Here is a 20,528-nt window from a genome sequence, read left to right on the forward strand (position 1 = left end):
AATCGCTTTATTCCAGGAACTGGCACTCTAAAGAAAATCCCAAACATCACAAAGCTTGGCATAAAATTGTACGGATTGGCAACACTACATTCAGAGTGAGGCAAGCTAAGGAAAGCCTAATCCAATCTTATGCTTTGGAGTAGCAGCATCGTGGCAACAGACTGCCTGGGGTGGCTGGGAAAGAAAGGCTTGTCCCAGCGTGGGATGTGTCCAGGCTCTCAGCAGAGCAGAGAGATTCACAGAGGAAGCCCCAGTGTTTGAACTTCTGCAGGCAGAGACATCTCCTGCCATGGCTGATTTGTCTGATCAAACAGAGCAAATCCCTCACTCTGATCCTGCTGATGGCTCTAAAATTGCTTTAACCATTGTGAAATGAGCCACACAATACATTTTCTATGTAAGCAATTTTCTTTTTTCCTCCTTAAAAGCTCTTTGGCCTGACTTCAGCAGGAGGTTCAGCTCCCTTGGAAGGTGCTGCTGAGGAACTGGGGTGTGTGAAGACTCACCTGAATTGCTTGCACTCTTTTGTTTCCTGCACTCTCCAATTTGGGCATTTGGAGAGAGGAGGCTGAGGGTGATGACTCTGCAGCTGCCATGGTTCCTTAGCTCTCTCTGCACAGCTGCTGGAAACCCCCTGTGCACTGCATGGCTGGAAACAGCTCCATCTTCTCCACCTCCCAGTGATTTTCCTTACAACATGAGGCTTTTGATGCCCAGCTTGGGCTCCCGCAGCACCTGCAGCTCACCTTGAACACTTCTTCCTTCAAGGATCCTTGCAAAGCATCTGCTGGTGGCAGCAGCTTCCCTGGGAGAGCTGGGGCTGTGCCTGGACACCTCTCTGGGCACCCTGGATTCCAGGCCAGCTGCTATCAATGGCATCAGGACTTGGATCACATCGATTCGTGTGACATTGCCCAACTGAAACCCTGCTCCCTGAGGGAGGCTCAGCTTCATTGGCTGTGGTTGTTAATATTGTATTATTGGCAGCCAGATGGTCCAGGGACAGGCAGTTTTCCTACATTTCACTGATATCCCTCAGTGGAAAATTATTTCCGCTTATCTTTCATCCTCACAGGCTTCAGCTGGAGCGAAGTGTTAAGAGCAGAACCCTCCACCACAGGCAAAGTCACCACGAGGAAGTGCCTGGCTGGCAAACAGATGTGAAGAGGTGTCTGTGCTGGGTTCCATTAAAACAGCTTCATGGCATGGCTGGGGGAGGAGGAAGAGGTGGTGGCTCCTTCCTGCCAAGCCTGGAAAACACCTGGAGTGGTAGTGCTGGAAAGGCTTTGCTCCTTGCTCCTTTTGTGTCTCTGCTCCTGACTTCTGGAATGACACTCAAAGAGCTTGCAGTGGTGGCTGCTCGAAACACAAAGCCTCCAGAAGCATCACCAAAAACTTTCCAGATGAAGCCTCCTGGGATCCACACAAGTTTCTGAGCCCATCAAAGTCTAAAGCTCATGGGAAGTTTAGGTTAGACACCAGGAAAAAATTCTTCACTGAAAGAGCAGTTGGGACTGGAATGGTGGTGGAGTCACCATCCCTGGAGGTGTTTAAAAAAAGCCTGGATGTGGCACTCAGGGCCATGGTTTAGTTGATGAGGAGGTGTTGGGTCAGAGGTTGGACTTGATGATCTCAAAGGTCTCTTCCAGACTGTGGAATTAATGAATTAATTCTGTGATTCTGTGATAGCCCTGGGTAAAAAAAAAAGTGAGAGGTTCTTCAGGGAGGTTTTTAACCAAGAGGTTTTCCGGCTCCCAGAGGAGATTCAGTCAGATGGATACCTCTCCCTAGGTCATTTCTCTTGATCCTAATTCTGCCACTGTCCATCTCCTCCTACCCCTGAGATGCCAAAGATGGTTGAGATAAACAGAAAGAAGATCCTGGCTTTCTGTTGCCAGAGGAAATTGCCATGGATGGTTCTGTGCGCCCTGGGCGTGCAGGGCTGCCCTCACTGCAGGTCTCCAGAGCTGTTCTCAGTGCTGGCTCTGGCACCAACTCACCTGCTGGCCCTTGGCATGTCCCTGCAGTGCCACTGCCACCCCAGCTCCACCTCAGCCACCTCCATGGGGCTGGGGTCTGCCAGGACCTGCAGGGAAGCATCTCCCCAAGGCGTGGTGGTGACAGGGTTAACTGGTGACAGGCCAGCACCTCCCTCAGAGCCTCACCACTCATCAGCCCTGTCATTAACTCCCCTCCTAATGAGTATTGCTGCTGGCAGCTCCAGCATGACCTCAGAGGAGGTTTGGGGGTGGGCTGGAGGCTCGAGGGGTGGGGATGGGGTGTCAGGAGAAAGCGCTGGTGGCACCAAGAGCTGTGGGGAGGGAGCTGCACTCAGACCCGTGACATTACAGAAACGTAATGACTCTGCCATTCCTGTGCCACCTGCAGCTTCTGCCCAGCCTCTGTCTCCTCCTCGCAGTGGGAAGGGTGTAACCTGGGGGGTTTGCTGGGCTTTTAGCCACCCGTGTGCCCAGCCATCCTCCCTGCTGGGCAGCCCTTGAGCTCTGTGAGCTCTCGGAGCTCATCCTGCCCCTCCAGCCTCCCCCACCGCCCTCCTTCCCTCCTTGAAACACAGATGAGGGTGGGGACAGGACCACGGGGGGATCCTGCCCAAAGTGGGCATGTGCCACACATCTGCTGGCCAGGCCACCAAAGCCTGGGGGGAAGCCTTTGAACAGACATCAGGTCTCTAAGATCAAGAGATTATTTGGATCCTGCTCAGCACTGCTGGGGTTTGTGGTGCCCTGGGGAAGTTTTGGGAAGCACATCTCCCCAAAGAGGAACAGGCATTTCTAAAGTGTCCACCCTGCCTCGGGCACGGGTTTAGCAAAGGAGCAAATTGCAAATTGCTCAGCGCAGGCAGCAGAGGAAGGCCAGGACAATGAATGCCTGTTTAGGGACCTCAGCAAAGTGCTTAAAACACTTCAAGGTGTTCTCACAAGGATTCATTCACAAGGTGAGCTGAATCCTCTCTGAGTGATAGTTCTCAGAACACCATGATGGCATTTTTGGGACATTGGATGACTCAAGGCATTTTGTGATTTGCTGTGGAGGCTTTCACTCCATGCCCAGTGCAGTGATTTGGCTGAGCTCAGCAGAGGGGTCCTGTTTCCCCCACAGCCCTCTTTGCTCAGCCTGTGCTGTTCCAGACACCACAGTCACGGGGTCCAACCACCCCCTGCCCTTTCCCAAGGCACCATACATGGGAGCATGGGGCACATCTTTGTGTCAGCAGCATAACTCTCTCCTGGCACAAAAACTTTAGTGCCTGGCCATCATATTTCACTGCTTTGCCCAAGCCTCAAGTAGCTCATCCTTCCAATATTTGCCTCTTGGATAAAGTTTCCCCTCCTCCTGGTGAGGAGAGCTGGTACAGAGAAGGTTTCTGTGACTGAAACCAGCCACAGGTTCAGGTGAAACCTTGATAAACCCAGGTTTAAGGCCGGCTTAGCCTCAGACACCTCATCCTGGGTGAGGCTCCTCGTGTGTCCGGAGCAGCCCAGGGCCGTGCTGCCAGGCAGCAGCTGGGACCTGCTCGAGGATGGAGCAGCTGAGCCCTGGTTTATTTTATTTTCCTGCTGACCCACCAGTGAGTGCTCCACTGCCACGAGCAGCATGTGCTCCCCAGGTCAGCCACTCACCGGGAACATCACCAGCAAAATAGCAAACAGATGTCATCCAAGATCATTCATAAATATTTTATAGCAGCCTGTGAGCCCTTTGGTGAAAGACAGAGACCTCAGCCCCGCTCCAAGCTAATTACTGAATGCCAACAAATGCTTCTAATTGGGTCGGTGGCAGTGACAATGTTATTGACAGCAACAGAGAGAACAGCCTGCTGGTGTTGATTTGCTTTGCTGTGGGTACCCGTGGTAATAAAATGTAAATTGAGGGTGATGCATAAGACTTGGGAACCTCTGTTCTGTCTTACTGAATTAACACAGAAACCTAAGGAAAGAGGGAGAGGTGAGGGGATGCAAGGAACTGCTGAGAAGACACAGGCAGGAGCCACTTTGCATTTGGTGTTTTCAGCCAGCTGAACCCAAACAGGCACCATGGAGTGAGGAAAGGGATATTTTTCAAAGAATCGAACCCATTTGCTGTCAGATTAAACATCACGAAACCACCATGCTGCAGGGCGTTTTCCAAGAAGGATCCTGCTGCAATCAGAGCAAAAATCCCATTTTCTCAACTCTTACCCAGTGACAGAGATGTCAGCAAATAGGAGATATGAAATGAAGGGGGAGAGGGTACAGGATTCAGAGGCTTCTGCTCCTGGGCTGCCATGTATTTGCCACACACCACTCGTTTCTCAGAGGCTGCAGCGCTGTCCCCATGTCACCAGGGATGATGTGACACTTGATTTGTTGCTGTTTCCAGAGCATTTTGAGGTCTTTGTTTGAAAGGAGCTTTTATTAAACTTCCTGCATGCTAAGAACTGCCTAGAACGAATAAACAGGGTTTAAAGAAAGTGATCTGGGGACATGACAACAGCTTGGTTCTGTGTGCTCTTGGGCCAGTAATCGTGGGTGTGTGTGTACAAGTGCCTGTAGCTCACAAATTCTCATGAGGACCCCCTCCTTTTGGAAGCAAAAGACTCCTATATGAACATAAGACTTGAAATGGCAATGTTTGATATGCGAGTATTAATTCCCTCTTCAAGCAGCCTGTTTATTAAGCTCGGCAAGTTTCATTTTTGAAGCTGGTTTCTCAAGACGTCATTATCCTCCTGCTGCAGCAGATTAGCGGATTGCTGGGAGGATGCAATTTGAGCTCAATTAATTCTGCTTCAAGTCCCAATTCAGTGGTGCTAAATAGCTCTCAAGCCCTCTCATCAGGCTCTCCAGCACTGCACTGCCTCAGGAATGCTGCCCTGGGACTGGGTTTGCACCCCATGCCAGGAACTGCTCCTGTTTGCACCATCACTCCCTCTTTTCTAGAGGACTTTTTTGCTTAGTTACTCAACGTTGTGTCCAGGGAGCAAACACCGAGCTGGTCTTGCAAAACACCAACCTCAGCATTGAGTTTTTCTTTTTTTTTTTTCTTTTGGTATCACTTCCCTTAAGTTGGTGAAGCTGTTGGCACAGTGATTTCCGTGTCTGCTCGGACACAGCGGAGAGAGGCAGTGGCACAGCTAAGCAGATAAACTAAAAAGCAGTGACAAGCAGCAAGTCATCACTTCACAAGCAGGGTTTGGTTTGTTGTTTTTTATTCCTTGGGTAGGAGTTTTCTTGACTGACATAAGCAGGATTAAACCAGAGCACTGACTTAACCTGCCGTGCCCAGAGCCTGCGAATCCTCGCCCGTGTGGTCGGCTTTGTGTGAGTGGAAATTGGGGTCCTGACACGTGTGAAGTGAAGACTGTGCAAATCACAGCTCATTCTTCCAGGCAGAAATTGTCATTTCTTTATATGTCTTTGCAAAACATGTAAAGCTGGGCCTGGAGCCAAGACTACCTAAATCATTATTAATCCTGACCTAGTTTACAAACAGGTATCAAGTCCATTTCCTTCGCTCCTCTCTCCTCCTTCCTTGCTCTCCCTCTTGTGCTCACAAATACATACTGCACATCCTCTCTCCTGCTGCCAGCCAGCATCTCTTTCAATGAGCCCACCTTATTTATTTATTGGTTTAATATGAATTCAGACCTTACCAGGATATTCAGCAGCCTCCCAGTGTGACATATCTATTTTCACTGGATGCTCGAGAGAGGAGAGCTTGGGTACCAGAACACCACTTAAAGCATCACCATCAGCATGAATATGGAGTAGGTGACTCTTGTAGCTGCTTTATTTTTGAGCAGGGAGGATTTTGAGATGCAGGCTGCCTGAAGGGGAAGGAGCTGGGGCAGGTGGAGGGGATGGAGCTGTTTCCAGCCATGCAGTGCACAGGGGGTTTCCAGCAGTTGTGCAGAGAGAGCTAAGGACCCACGGCAGCTGCAGAGTCATCACCCTCAGCCTCCTCTCTCCAAATGCCCAAACTGCACCGTGACAAATCCAGAGTGGTAAAACACTGGCACTGGTTGCCTGGAGAAGCTGTGGCTGCCCCATTGCTGGAAGAATCCAAGGCCAGGGTGGGCTTGGAGCAACCTGGTCTAAGGGAAGGTGTCTCTGCCCATGGCAGGGGGTGGCACTGGATGATTCTTAAAAGCTCTTTCGACTCAAACTATTCTGTGATTGTACAGAAATAAACTCTGAATTGTCAGGTGGGACCAGAGAGCCCAAACAACAAAAGTTCTTGCCCTGAGCTCAAAGGCACCAGTTGAAATGCCTGCGCTGCTCTCTTCTTCCTTGCAGTCTTCTGGATGTCTCAGGGCTTTGCTTCTCTGCTGCCACACGCCTGCCCATGTCCTGTGGCATCACAAAATCCTGTGGCAGGCACAAAGGTGCAGATGCTGACACTTCCATGCCCTGAGCTTGATGCTGTCGTTGACAACTGTGCCCACAAGCCCTTGGAGCTGGTAATGCTTTGCACGTGAGCCAAGGACTGTTATTAACAAGATTAGATATCAAAAATTTTCACGCAGAGGGTGGTCAGGCGCTGGAACAGGCTCCCTAGGACAGCAGTCACAACACCATGCCTGGCAGACTTCAGAAGCATTTGGACAACAATCTCAGGCACATGGTGTATCCTACATAGGGCCAGGAGCTGGATTTGATGGTGCCTTCCAGCTCAGCATTTTCTGTGATTCTGTGACTGTTCAAAGCACTGGCGTTGCAGACGAGCCTTTCTGAACACATCTCTCCAGCAAAAGGCAGAAAATGCAGCTTGGTGAGAAAGTCAGCTTCAAAGGGATTCCCCTGGCACATTCCAGACCTTTAGCCCATCAGACAGCAGCCTGAAAAAACACTTGGTGCCTAAAGGTCAGCATGTGTCACAGCAGTGGCCCAGCTGGGGAGTGAAGGGCACAGCTGAGGGATGTGGCACAGGTGCCACAAACCAGCAGTCTCCCAGAACACCTCTGCTCCTCAGGGTCCTCTGTTTTCCCTGCCCTTTGTGCTTGAGCTGGGACAAGAAAGCCTTGTCCTCGTCCCTGCTGCACACCCACAGCTGCCAGAGAGACCCAGCCTGTGGAGCAGAGTGGGAGTGCTGATGGCAGTGAGACCTTGATCCCTGCGAGGCACGGGGTGACCTTGGGACAGATGCCACTGCCCTCGTGGTGGGTGCCTGGGTGCCATGGAGCCGCTGTCCTGAGCCTTGAGGGCTGGACCACTGTGTGCACTCGATGAGCCCCAGCTGTGGCAGGGAGGTGACTGCAGCCCGTGCTGTCCCCTCTCACGTGCACAGCCAGCAGCACATGCTCTCTTCTGGAATTTTCTCATTCCCTGCATCACATCTTGTGCTGTCAACGCCAATTGCCAGTTGCCTGCACCTTGCAGCGTGGGTTGCTTGTCTTTCCTGATGTGTCCTTCAGACACGTGGCTGTCACAGGCATGTTCTTCTTTCTCTCAAGATTTTTCATAGAGGAGCACAGAGGGAAGAAAGATAAAACAATTTCTATTTCTGCTCCTTGTTTTTCCCGTGTGGAATGTGTTTGGAGAATTGTTTACCTGGGGTGATTGCTTGGTTGGATTCTGGTGAGGATTGTTTGAGCCTGATGGCCAATCCAACCCACCTGTGGCTGGACTCTCAGAGAGGGGCACGAGTTGTGAGTTAGTTAGATATGGGAGTTAGAAAAGTAGGTTTGTAGTTTTAGTATCTCCTTTAAATAGTATATTAATGTATTATAGTATAGTTATAATAAAGAAATCATTCAGCCTTCTGAGCTGGAGTCACACATCAGCATTTCTTCCCACCAGGTTCACCTGTGTTTACAAGATGTGCTGTTAAAGTGTGGGAGTGCTCACAGGGACGTGCTCTCGCTCCCCAGGGATGTGCTCTGTCCCTCTTGTTGCAGCGTGCCCTATGGAGGTGATATCCAAGCAGGAATGGATCCAGACCATGTCCTGCAGCACATCCAGGTCTGGGCAGCCTCTGCAGGGCTGGCTGGGGCAGCTCAGCCTGATGGCAGGAGAGCTGAGCCTGTGCTCCATCTGCCCTGCCCGGACACAGCTCTGCTGGTGGAGACACTCGAGGGGTGCTGGGGGCACCCGTCCCTGCTGCCAGCAGCCCTGCACTGCCTGGGGCTGTGCTCTGTTCCCTCCTTGCCCCACGGCTGCTGGGGTTTGGCTGCAGGTGAGGACAGAGCTGGGGGAGCAGCACAGGGCCACTCCTTCAGCTGTTCTTCTATCCCTGGTGTGCAGAGGGGATAAGCAAGGCTGAGGTGGGCACAAAGCGGGCTCAGGCAGGCCAGCTGCTCCAAGGCCACCCTGATGGGGTGAATTACTCTTGGACTAAGCCCTTTTCTGACCCAGAGATGGGGTAAATGAGAGGTGTTTTAAAAACTTTCATTCCATTTTCAGTCTCATTTGAAAGGTGAGACAATACAGATGTTATAATTCACACCATCACAATCAGAAGCCAACTATTTCCTAATTACAATATGTGTTCCTAAACACACTATTTCCTAAATACAATAAGTGTTTCTTGGCCTATCAGCTTTTGCCACACCATGCTGTAAATGCCTTAAAGCCAATCATCTAAAACTACCCCTCGTGGCTCAGCATTTCAGCATTTCTTATCTCAAGGTTTACATACATGCGAGCCTTCCGTCAGGTTTTAAGAATTTTCTACAAATCCATTTCCCACAAATTACCAGACAACTTGTGGCACCTCGTGGGGCTTTGCTGCCCCTCTAACACAGCTGCAGCCCAGCCCAGCCCTCTCCAGGCTGACTCTCACAATTAAAAGGCAAGTATCATGTATGTATATTAAGGAAAGTTTTATAGATTTATAGTTGTGTTTTACCCCCTTTGTGTTGTTATCACAGGGGGTGGCCTGGGTTTGGGAAGTTGGGAGGGTTGGGTCATTACTGTGGCAGCACCTGACCTCCAATCAGGATTTAAGGAAGTGATCTCCAGCACTGGACAGAGAAGGAGTCCATGGACAGAACTTTGGGAGAGGCCAAAGGGTTAAAAGGTGGATGAGCACATGGTGGGAAAACCCCTTGCTCCTGGTGCTGTAATATTTTCTCTATTCAGTGTTCTGTTGTATTTTTGATAAGGTTTCATAAACCCTTCTAAGTTTTTGGAAGTGAGTAGCATCTCCCACACCGCTGATCAGCCCCCTCTGCTTGCAAGGTGCCTGCCATGGCCGGGGTGGTTTGCAGCTATCGACTGGAGGGACTGGATCAATACACAATCTGTCTGGCCTTTGTGGCTGGGAATCCTTCAAAAAACACTTAACTGCTCGGACAGGCCCAAAGGAGGATGCTGCAGCTGGGGTTCGTGACCCTGGCAGATGCCTGCTCCTGTGAGGCCACCCAGCCTTTCCCAAATAACCCCACGGGGTGATTCCCAGCTCGTGGGAAGGATGGAAGGGCACGGGCGGGGCTGGGATGCCAGCACAGGGGTATCAGCTTACCACCCTGAGGCCACACAGCCCCAGACAGAGCCAGCAGCTACCACCTGCAATAATCTTCCTTCTGCAGAGTGATCCCAGCCCTAAGCCCTTCAGATGCACCCAGCAGAGATGAAGGAGCCAAACCATCCAACATCCTCCATGCCAGGGCTGTACAGAGCTGCTGGGAGGTCAGAGCCACAGCCTCCACTCTGAGAGGCTCCATGATGCTTTTAAAACGTTTCTTTACATGTGAATTTTCCTAGGAGAGCCCTGTGGCTTGGGAAGTTCGTCAGAGCATCCACTAAATGGGGAGGAGAGTGGCACAGATGGGTTTCAATGCCACAGCTGCCTGCTGGAATTTCCAAGGCATTTTGGTCAGCTTACGTGGACAGCTGAAGTCTTTCAGCCATTCCTGTGTCCATCAGCCTGCAGCTCATAATGCCCAGCCTGAGTGGAAAGAGGAGAAGCAACTTCCAAAAACTGGAGCTCTGAGTCTCACTGCCAGCTCAGGACAAGGGCAGGAGCTGAAGAGACTCAGAGAAAGGGGAAGAGCAGGTGGAGAAGAAGATGCTTTTGGCAAGGAGAAAAAGAGCAGAATAATGGATTTTTTTCTGTGGTTATTTGTTGTTTTTTTTTTTTTTCCAAATGGGAACTCCCTGTGAAACACAGGCATATTCCTCGAGGATCTTTCCCAGTGGTGCCAATATCACTGGAGATGTTCTACCATTAAAATGCTCATTACTGATCTACTAAACAAAACACAGCCTTGCCTCAAGGCTGGCTGGTGCACCAACCTTCCCCTCATGATGCTGGTGCTGGAAAAGCAGAACACCACCAAACCCCTTAAACAGGAGGTTCCAAAGGGCTGACCCAGGAGTGAGGATCAGCTGCACAACACCACCCAAAAAGAAAAATTACCTGGCACATCTCTGGAGTGATTAGATCCCAAAAAGAAGGTGATTTCCTAATGCTGTGGGTCTGTCTGTGTTGTGCAGAGCTCAGACATCTGGCAGAAGCACGAGGGGCCAGTGGTGGCCAGCTCTGTCCCCATTGCTGGCCAGTGAGCTGTGCTCAGTGAAACACTGGCCCATGATTCTCATGCAAATGGCCAGACTGCGAGAACAGATGTGAAACGTTTGTTTCTGTTCTTGCTGGCTTGTAAAGAAATAATGCAACTGGAATGGGGTTAAAAAGGGGGCCAAGCAGGGTGTGGGGGAGAAAGTTTATAACAATGGCTCTCCCTTGGTGGCCCAAAGTGATGGAGTTTATGGCAGGCTGTGCCAAATTCCTATCTCTAAGTGAATTGGACCAGCCCAGTCAGGCTTTGAGGTAGGGGCAATACACAAATATTATAAATATAGGGAAGTGTAGGAGCTGTGTCATGTCCAGTGTGGAGCCATCAATCATCCCCTTCCCATCCTCAGTTTATAAAGTGGTTTTTGATGGTACTTAGGCAGTTTACACCAGCTGTGTGGACGGGCTGGAAAAGCTGACTGCATGCTCCAAGTATGTCATGTCTGCTCTTGGGGAGCAGCAGTGATGAGGTGCCCTGGCAGGTTTTGTTGATACTAGCAGCCAGAAAGAAGTAAAATCCATTGAGGCAAAGAGACAGGCAGCTGGAAAGCAGAGCTGACCTGGTGGCACGGGGTGCCCATCACCTCCCTCTCCACTGCATTGTTCAGTGCAGGGGATGGGGAAACCAGGCTGGTAGGAGAAAAAAATCCCAGAGTGACACAGTGTGTGGTGGTGCTCCATCCTCTCTGAGATGTTCTTCGTCATGGCCCTGGAGTTGTAGTCACTGGGATGCCCATTCAGACAGAAATGTGTTTTAAAGCAGTGTGAGGCTCTTTTTCTTGGGAATATCCGTGCAGAGAAACCCTTGAAGAAACAGAGCCCTCCGTGAAAACATGCCTGAGGTGCAGATGCTCCAAGCTCACACAGTGCAGCCATGTGGGTGTCCCCCACAGCAAAACACACACCCACACCTCTGCCTGTGCTCCTGAGTGCATTGGAACACAAATATTTACACAGAGACAGGAGCAGAGCTTGGCAGCACACGCACAGGGATCCTGCGCCTCACTTTTCCCTTCTGTATCTAGGTGGATGCCTCTGAGCTGGGACACAAGCTCAGACAGTGAAGGGGAACCTCAAAGCTGAGGTGTTCCCACCTTCAGTAGTGCCTGAGCCCTCCCACCACACTTCTGACAGCCCCCAAGAAGGAGAGAAGGACTCCTGGGTAAATGTGGAGGCCAGAAGGGAATAGAGAGTGGGAAGGGACACCCTGATGAGGGCACATCTAATTAGTGCATGGCAGATGCCAAGCCCCTGAATCCCAGAATCCCAGAATGAACTAGGCTGGAACAGATCTTTGAGATCATCAAGTCCAACCCATGACCTAACCTCACACCTCCTCAAGAACTAAACCACGGCCCTGAGTGCCACGTCCAGGCTTTTTTTAGTGGTGACTCCACTCCCCCCTGGGCAGACAATTCCAGTGCCCAATCACCCTTCCAGTGAAGAATTTTTTTCTGACAGCTAACCTAAACTTCCCCTGGCAACTTAAGACTGTGTCCTCTGAAGAGACACTGCTGATAACAAGCCTGAACTGACCTGTCCTGCTCTCAGCCCTCATCCCCACGTGGAGGAGGTGACCACATCTCCCTGGGTACGTCCAACCAAGGCTGTTGGCAGCCCCTGTGCAGCCTCCCCCCGGCCCCACTGCTTCCCTCAGCCAAACCCCACAGGCAGCTGCCTTGGGAAGTGTCTGCCTGTGCTCTGTGAAGCACTGAAGGTGATGTTTGGAAACAGCCACAGAGCTGAGGCAGCTCAGTAATTACACACTCGGCGCCGTGCTGAACATGCAAATTAGGCCTAAATGAACACTGGGATTCTGTGCTCCTAACTGAGAACTGCTCGGTCCTGGGACTGCCTCCAGCACCTGGCACACACTGGAAGAGGCTCTCAGGGTCACACCTTGCTGGGGTTGTGTCCAGACCCCATCCTAGAGGGGCACACACAGGTTGGTGTGCGGAGTGAATCCCGGCAGATGGATGAGGACACCCTGCCAAACACACAACAGGGCAGCTTTCCCCTCCCTGGGGTTTTTTAGGTGTGTTTAGCATGGCCCTTGCCACTGTTCAGCCATCCTCTCTCAGGGGTCTGGAGGTCAAGGTGACCCCGAGAGTGTGAAAGTCCTTGTTCTCCCAGCCCGTGCAGCCAAAGGAGTCTGAATGTGCAGGGTCGGCTTCTCAAGGTTGTTTATTTTCCCTTATCTAGAACATTCTTTCTCTGCCCTGCTGAGCTCTGTCCAGCAGCTCGGCCATGGCATTCTGTCTGCCCTCAGGGCGGTGTTCACATTTTATACCAAAAACTCCATGTGCCATGGTTACAATAACGTGCCAATGTCTGTCATTGATGTTGGACAGTGTGTCTGTGCCTTAAACCAACAGAAAAGTGTCACCAGCACAGCGAGACATGGAGGGCAAGGAGAAGGAGGAGGAGGTCAGGACACACCCAAATCCCTCCATCTTGACTCCCTGAACCCCATTCTAAAAAGCCCAAAATTCTACTTTTTCACCGTGTGTTAATTCAACTACCACGCTGCTCAAACCCTTGTGGCTTGTAATTCCTCACACAGAGTTGGCAGCTTTTTCCATGGGCTAAAATGGAAGCCACAGGTGTTTTTGTCTTTGTGCCAAGGTCTCTGAGCCCTCTGCCAGGGTCTGGAGCCAGCCAGGGCAGCCAGAGGGGTGTGCTGGGTTCCCACAGTCCTCAGCCTCAGTGGGCTGAGGGTTTCTTAGGTGTGTTTGGCGTGGTCCTCGCCACTGTTCAGCCATCCTCAGCCTCAGTGAGCCTTCACCCTCTGCTGGAGCCCCACCAGCTCGGGGCTGACAGTGGCTGCCCCACAGGAGCAGGGGCTGGCTGAGGGTGGGGTGCTAAGAGCACCGGGTCCAGCCCAAACCCTCAGGGCGATGCAAGAAGGCCAAATTTCCCATACAAGGCAGGAATGTGCATCTCTTGTTCCCTCTTCCAGCAAGAACTAAGGCTGTGTTGCTGCTTTGCTTCCTTTTAAAGTGCTCTCCTGAGCCCAGCAAAGCCCATAAGCAGAGCTGTCACAGCTCAGCCGGGCTGGAACAGGGGGAGCCCCAAAGAGGGGGCACCCAGGATTTGCCAGCTCTGCTGCTGTGCTGGGCGTGCATCACTGCCCCTCTCTCTGTGCCTGCCCCATAGGGCTTGGTGTTTTCTGGGTGTTAAATCACCCCAGGAGCTCTGTGGGGCTCTGCTGGGCCAGTTGTTTCCAGCTGTGGGTTCATCCTTCCTGAGGGGAGTGGGGTGTTCCAAAGGTACTGGATAAAAAGAGCAAGGCATGAGTGCCTCCACATTCAACCTCCACGTGCACCATTGCTGTACAAAGGGCAGATTACCCCTAAAACCTGCTGTGAAGGGTTTTACACCCAGGCCCTCATTGGTGCATCCCTGGCTGGTTTTTTTCCAGCCTTTTGGAAGACTGATTCTGTCCTCAGTGGTCTCCAAGCATTGCCTGATACCCAATTAAGTCCATTTAAAGACTGCCCTTAACTTCAGAGCTGCTTGGTTGAGGCTTCACAGACAGACAAAGCATTTTATAGAGGAGCAAAATGAAGCTGGAAGTGGGTAACTCTCACCCCCATGTAGGGCACACCTTTTCCCCAGTCCAGTTGTTGGGGTCATTTTTTCCAGCTGGAATGTCCATCCCGGACTGGGGAAACCTTACCAAGTATATATCTTCATCCAAGCCAACCCCACTCCACAAAACACACCACTTTTCCCAAAAGCACATTTTTAACAGAGCCAAAACATTTTATCAAGAGTTAGCAGCCAGCCTTCCCTGTGTGTTTAATGAAGAACCATAAATGCAGATTTAGAGTTTAATTTTCCCTGTTTTGTTTTCATTGCCTGACTTGGTTTTTTTCTGTCTGTTTTTTTTTTTTTTGGGGGGGGGGGGGGGCTTTTTTTTTTTTTTAATGGAGAATAATATTAAAAAGCACAAAAGGCCTGGAAGGTATTTATTGTTGTTCCAACCCATAGCCACTCACAACTGTAGCACACTCAGCACAAGGAAGCATGCAGAGCACAAATAAAAGGAGACACAAACAAAGGTAATAAAAGAGACAAGTATCTGTTTCAAAAGCACTGGAAGAGCAGCAGGAGTGTAACTACTTCATGTTCCAGATAATATAGCTGTCTGGAGTGATCCTCAGGAAGCTATACCAGGCAGCAGTTTATGGGTTCCCCCTTGGAGAGCTCTTGTAAATATTTGCCTGCAGTGGCTGAGGGCTGCTGGGAACATCCCGGGCTGCCAGCCCCACAACGACCCCACAGCTCGGGGTGCCCAGAGCACCCCCAGCACCCTGTGGGCGTGGACGTGCAGCCAGGGCACCACAGGCCACCTCGGGGTGTGCTGGGCTATTCCAGGAGCGGGTTTTCCAGGATGGGAGCTGCCGATGCCTGGGCACTGGGGTGTAACAGGTTGTTTCAGATGTGAGGCTCCCCTGCGTGTGGCTTTGTGCTCAGCACAGTGTCCCCACCCCTGCTGCCTGCCCTGGCTCTCCAGCTGGCAATCCATTGTTCCCTACAGCCCGGGGAGGGGTGGATGTCATTCCAGCCAACACGGGAGGACAGGATATTTCCCACCTGGTGAAAGCCCAGGTGAGAGCTGGGCTCAGCACCCAGCTCCCACAGTGTAGCTCCTTGAGCTCCCAGTGTAGCTGTCAGCACACAGACCCCTCAGTGTATCACCCAGCTCCCATTCCCAGCAGCTCCAGACCTTCCCATGCAGCTCTTCAGGCTCCCAGCCCCTTGCAGCCAAGCAGCTGCCAGCACTGCCCCATGGAGCCAGCCTGTTCCAGCCTGTTCAGCCATCCTCAGCCTCAGGGAGTTCCTCACCCTCTGCTGATGGAGGAAAGGAGCTCTTTGCCTGCTCCTGGGGCCTGCAGGGGGACATGGGTGGTGCAGAGAGCCTCCCTGATGTGGCCAGGGTGGGTGGCTGTTTGCCTGTGGCATTTGCTGAGCCAACCTGGTGTGTTTCAGCTGGGCTGAGGCATCTCACAGACGTGGTGCCAGTCCCCCGAGGTCACTGGCTGCAGAAAGTGCCACTGGCTGAGGTCCGTGGGCTGCTCCTCCTCTGGCCCTGCCTCTGGCTGGCCACCAGTGGTGGGCTGGCTGCACTGGCCAGTCCTGGTCCCTTGGTGGGCTGCAGTGTCACAGCCCAGTACCAAGGCTGCCCTGGCCGTGCCATGTGCCAGCCTGTCCCACCATCACAGCCACCAAAACCACAGCTGGGCTCGGTCAGGAGGGGAGAGGCACACTCCTGCTGGCCCCAGGGGTCTGTAGCCCACTCCAGCCTTTGGGAAGCACTGCTGCAGCTGCTGGCATGGCAGGCTGAGCCATCCACGAGCTGCCACCAGGCTCTTCCCTCCTGCATGGCACAGGCATCCCCCTGAGCAGGATGGCCACCTTGGGAAGGGCAGGGCCGGAGGTCAGGACCCCATTTACAGCAGCCAGGCACCATGGCTGGCAGCGTGGAGCTCCTGAGTCCAATTCAGTCTCCTCCTCTTTCTGGTTCTTATTAATTCATGCTCCTGATCTGAGGCCTCCCAGATGTCCTCGTGCCTTGTGCCAGCTCTCTAATCAAGTTGGCCCAATCCCAGCTGGGCAGGAGGTAGCAGGAACAAGGTGCATTCACTCAGTGCCATGGGCATGCATCAGGTACAGAGATATGTGGCCTCCAGCCCCAGCCAAAGCAGGACTCGGATTTCACTGGCTTTCTGCTCACAGGTCTGCTTGCTTTTGGGCACAGGCACTGCAAATTATACAACAGAACAAGTCATTTGGTCGGGTTAAGAGAGTGCAGAGTGAAAACAGTCTCTCAAAATTTTTCTTTTTTTCTTTTTTCCCTGGTCTACATGGTATTTCCTGTAGATACTTTTGTCCTTCCAAAAGAAAAAAAATATTAAAAACCAAAGCAAAATCCCATCCCTACATTGTTCAATATTTCAAGATACCTTTTCAACAAAACTATCAGGACTAGAGCTGATGACCAGGTCTCCAACACCTCTCCATCACCGTCCCATCTGCTTGGACTCTGTTGATGCTCCATGGGGATGCAGCTCCTAATTCCCAGTGCCCTCATGGCTCTGCTGCTGCCCTGAACACCCTCACCACGTGCTGTGCCTAAGGAGGCCCTGCTGGCCCCCTAACAGAAAGATCACAATTCCTTTTTTTTAAATAACTTGACAGCATTTGACTCTGCCAGCCTCTGGGCATCCACACATCCTCTGCCCCAAAAATCTTGGTGGGTTTGGAAGCCCCTTGGGAGCCAGAGAGAGCTGGGATGAGGGCAGCAGCCACGGTGCTCCTGCCACCACTGCCAGCCCAGGGCTGGGGACATCACAGGGCACAGCAGCAGCTCCTCCCTGGCCTCTCAGCCTGCTCCAGGGCTCTTCCCAGCAGCCTGCCCAGCACACCTCAATGGCTCTCCAGAACAATGCGTGTTCCTACAATCTAAAAGCAAAAAGTCCTTGAACTTTCAGTCTGATTTCAAACGCGGGGGAAAGCCCAGGAGATTATTGAGATCAATAGAGGATTTGGGTAGAACAGGAGCTGTCATTGCCTCCTCCCTCTCCCCTGGCTCTCAGATCCTTGGCCACTGCTGGCCTGTCCCCATTAGCCATTGTTCCTATTCATTTTAGATGAAGGGGCTTTTGTTGTGGGAGCCTATGTGGGGTCACATCACCCCTTGGTTATCAATCTGTTTCACTCTGCTCTGTCCCATACTCCATCTCCCCGGCACAAAGGGATGTTTTCTTCAGCAGCAGCTTCCTGACAGGCAGCGGTTCCCTTTCCCTTCAGACCTTATAATCACTTGTTAAGTTGCACTAGCCTCGGGCTCCCGGTCCCTTTTCCACCAATACTCCCAGTTTAACCCCTGATCCCATCTGTGCTACGGGTCACTGGGAAGGGGGAAAAAATACAGCAATGCCAGTGGGGCTGGCACGGGCTGTGCATGCACAAAGCATCCGAGGTGCAAGCCTTCCCCCTTCCCAGTTGTATGGAAGCACCTGGAAATGTCAGATGGTGGAAGCAAAGTCTTCAGCTCTAGTTTGCCAAGGGGCAGAAGATTTCGCTTGCTCCATTTAAGCCTCACGTGGCAAAGGTCTCTCCTGGCAAGCAGGTGTGTTTCTTCAGTGAGAGGCATCCCAAATCAGCCCATTTGGAGTAGGAAACCTTGCTGCTGCTGCTGCTGCTGCTGCTGCTGAAAGGAGGATTTTGGCACCAGCCGTGCCAGGAGAGGAGCCCCACTCACCCCCAACACCCGAAATGACTGCAGCAGTGGAGCATTTCTGGGGGGAGGCAGGAGCGCAGCGAGCAATAAAACTGCAAACAGATAAAAGGAGAAAGGAAGGGAGCAAAGTAAGGAGCAAGTGCAAACAGGAGCACAGAGGAAAGAGAGCCTGCCAGCAGCATCCCAGGGCTGAGCCCATGCCAGCAGCAGGATTGGTGCCAGGGAGCTGTGAGTCACGGCCGTGGGGCACAGCCTTGGGGATGGCCACACTCCCCTCCACCCTGGCAGCACTCTGGGGACAGTGACCAGGGCCCATGGGGCCAGCGTGGTGTGCAGAGCTTCCCTGGGATCCCCCCCCAGGGATCCAAGCACCTTCTCCTGCCCGGCTGTGGGAGAGCCATGCTGGGTCTGTGGTGGGTGTAATGAAAGGCTCTGAGATGGGCAGACAGAAATTTAAGGGGCAAAGAAAGAGGCTGCACTGAAAATGTTAAGTCAGTGAGTGCAAGAGACTGAGTAAAATGAAAAGCAACTTTTGCTGCAAGCTCTAAGTCGTTAAAAACCCTTAAGTTATCCCTGAGAAGGGTTATTTTTGCAGCAGGGCTAAAATAGATAAGACGAGTAAGTTCTCAGCACTTGATGTCATGATCTCAGCCACATAATTTTTCTGGCTTTATAGTACAGCCTTCATCAAATGGTCTCTGTAGCAAGAAAAACTCATCCAAAAATAAGGTCCAAACCAGTCTGCTGCTAATAAAGAATCTCAGATTTGCAGCTGTACTAACAGAGTCCGCAGCAATACGGGTGAAACTATTTCCCTGTATTGCCCTTTCTAAAGCATTAAGACACCTTCCTTCTTGCAGAGCTGTTCCTGGCTGCAGAATTACTGGTGCCTTCAGCCCCAGGAGGCAGAAACCATGAGTCAGGGTCTGTAAAAATATCACAAGTTTGCCTTAAATATCGTAGGGCTCTTTTAAATATAGATATATTTAGCTTATTGCTTTCTAGACACTGAAACTTTTTATACAGGCTCTGGTCATATTTTCCCTAGTCAGCTAGTGACTCTTTAAAGGAAAGCTGAGATTCACACAAATATTTCCAGGAAAAATGCTGCAAACATAAGTCTTGCAATGCAATCCCAGCTCTACGCTCTTTCACGCCTATTTCACTTCTCTTTTCTGTTTTTCTCCATTTGAAACGACCTTTTTTTTTTTTTTTTTTTTTCCCAAACAGAAGGTGTAGCACTGTTCTAGTGCCTAGGAAAAAGGTATCATAATGACAATAACAAGAAGTCAAACCACTTTTGCCCTTCTGCAGGGCCCAGTCCAAAGCCCATTGATGTCAGCAGTGTCTTTTCATTGACTTCAATGAGCTGGATCAGAGCACAAATTTCTAAAGGCATTTAGGCTCCTAATGATGTAAGTAGTTGCCTAGAGGTGTTGGTGGCCTAACCTGCTTATAGCATTTTCTAAATCCACTTATTTATTGGAGCACTGAAATACCTGAAACGCTACAGTATCTTGAAGTCACCAAACACACTGAGATGTCCTAGAGTAATTCATTGCAAATAGCATTTGTTATTAATTTTGGTCTGTTTACTATTTGGAAACACATTTTTATTAGCCAGCCAGCTCTACAGATGGCTGATTATAATTCAATGCAATTTTTCTCCCCTCTTTCCATTGCATAATTTGTGGATACACCAGCTTTATTTCCAAGTAGTTGAAGTTTAAGTCCTCAGCTAGGTCCACACCAAACAGAAGGAAAAAAAAAAAAAAAAAGATCTAAGTCAAGTGTTTCATGTGCAAGTTTGTTTGAAAATTCTATAATCTATGACAAACATTTCAAATTAAGAGGGCATTCCCACAGGCAATGAAATAACGAAGCCCTTAGAATCAGGCAGCCGAGCCACGAAGCTGAGAGCTATTTCCACATTTTATGTACTCTCCAAGGAGAAGAGCAAATTCCAAGAGCAATATCGTGTTGCGTTTGTAGATATTTCTTACCAACCGTGGGCCAGATTCTGCAGCCAGCCTAGGGGCAGATTGTGCAAATTAGAGGGGAAAAGTCTGATTTGGGGTGTTTCTGTGCTGTGTTCGGTACAGAGCTCAGTGGAACTGTTGGTTGTGATACCGTGAGCGTGTTTTACACCCATCAGTGGCTTCGCTGAGCTTAAGGGGGACTGTTCTTCCATGCAAAGGGATTTGTGTCTGTCAGGGTGGATTATTGGGCATATCAGGAATTTGTCCTCAGGTCCGGAGGGATGCGGGGCAGGGGGGTTAGTTCAAAAAACCTGAGTGGCCGGACAGGCAGGTGCACAGCGCGGTCAGGCAGACACCAGGGTCTCATCGCACCGCACGTGCTGGACAGAAAAGTCCTGCGGAGCTCGGCTGCCAAAGCAGGCTGCCCGTGGGCAGCAGGATGTCCCACTGGGGCTGGAGAGCAGTCAGCGCCGAGAGGAAAACTAGGAGACAGTTCCCAGATCTCCTCCCTGCCCCGCGGGATAGTCTCAGGGCATCCCTGCGACAGCTTCTGGGGCACCCCCGCCCCTCCCGGCACAGCCTCCGGGGCATCCCTGCATCCGTCTGCCTCCGGAACAACTCCCGGCCACCCACGCATCCCCCCGGCACGGCCTCCCGGGGGGTTCCCGGCACATCCCCCAGAGCATCCTCGCACCCTCCGGGACAGCCTCCCGGACATCTCCGCTCCCCCCTAAAGGGCTCGGCAGCGGCTTCCCAGCGGGGTCCGCCCGCTCCGGGGGCGGCTT

Source organism: Vidua macroura, chromosome 19 (assembly GCF_024509145.1).
Source record: "Vidua macroura isolate BioBank_ID:100142 chromosome 19, ASM2450914v1, whole genome shotgun sequence".
Classification (NCBI taxonomy): Eukaryota; Metazoa; Chordata; class Aves; order Passeriformes; family Viduidae; genus Vidua; species Vidua macroura.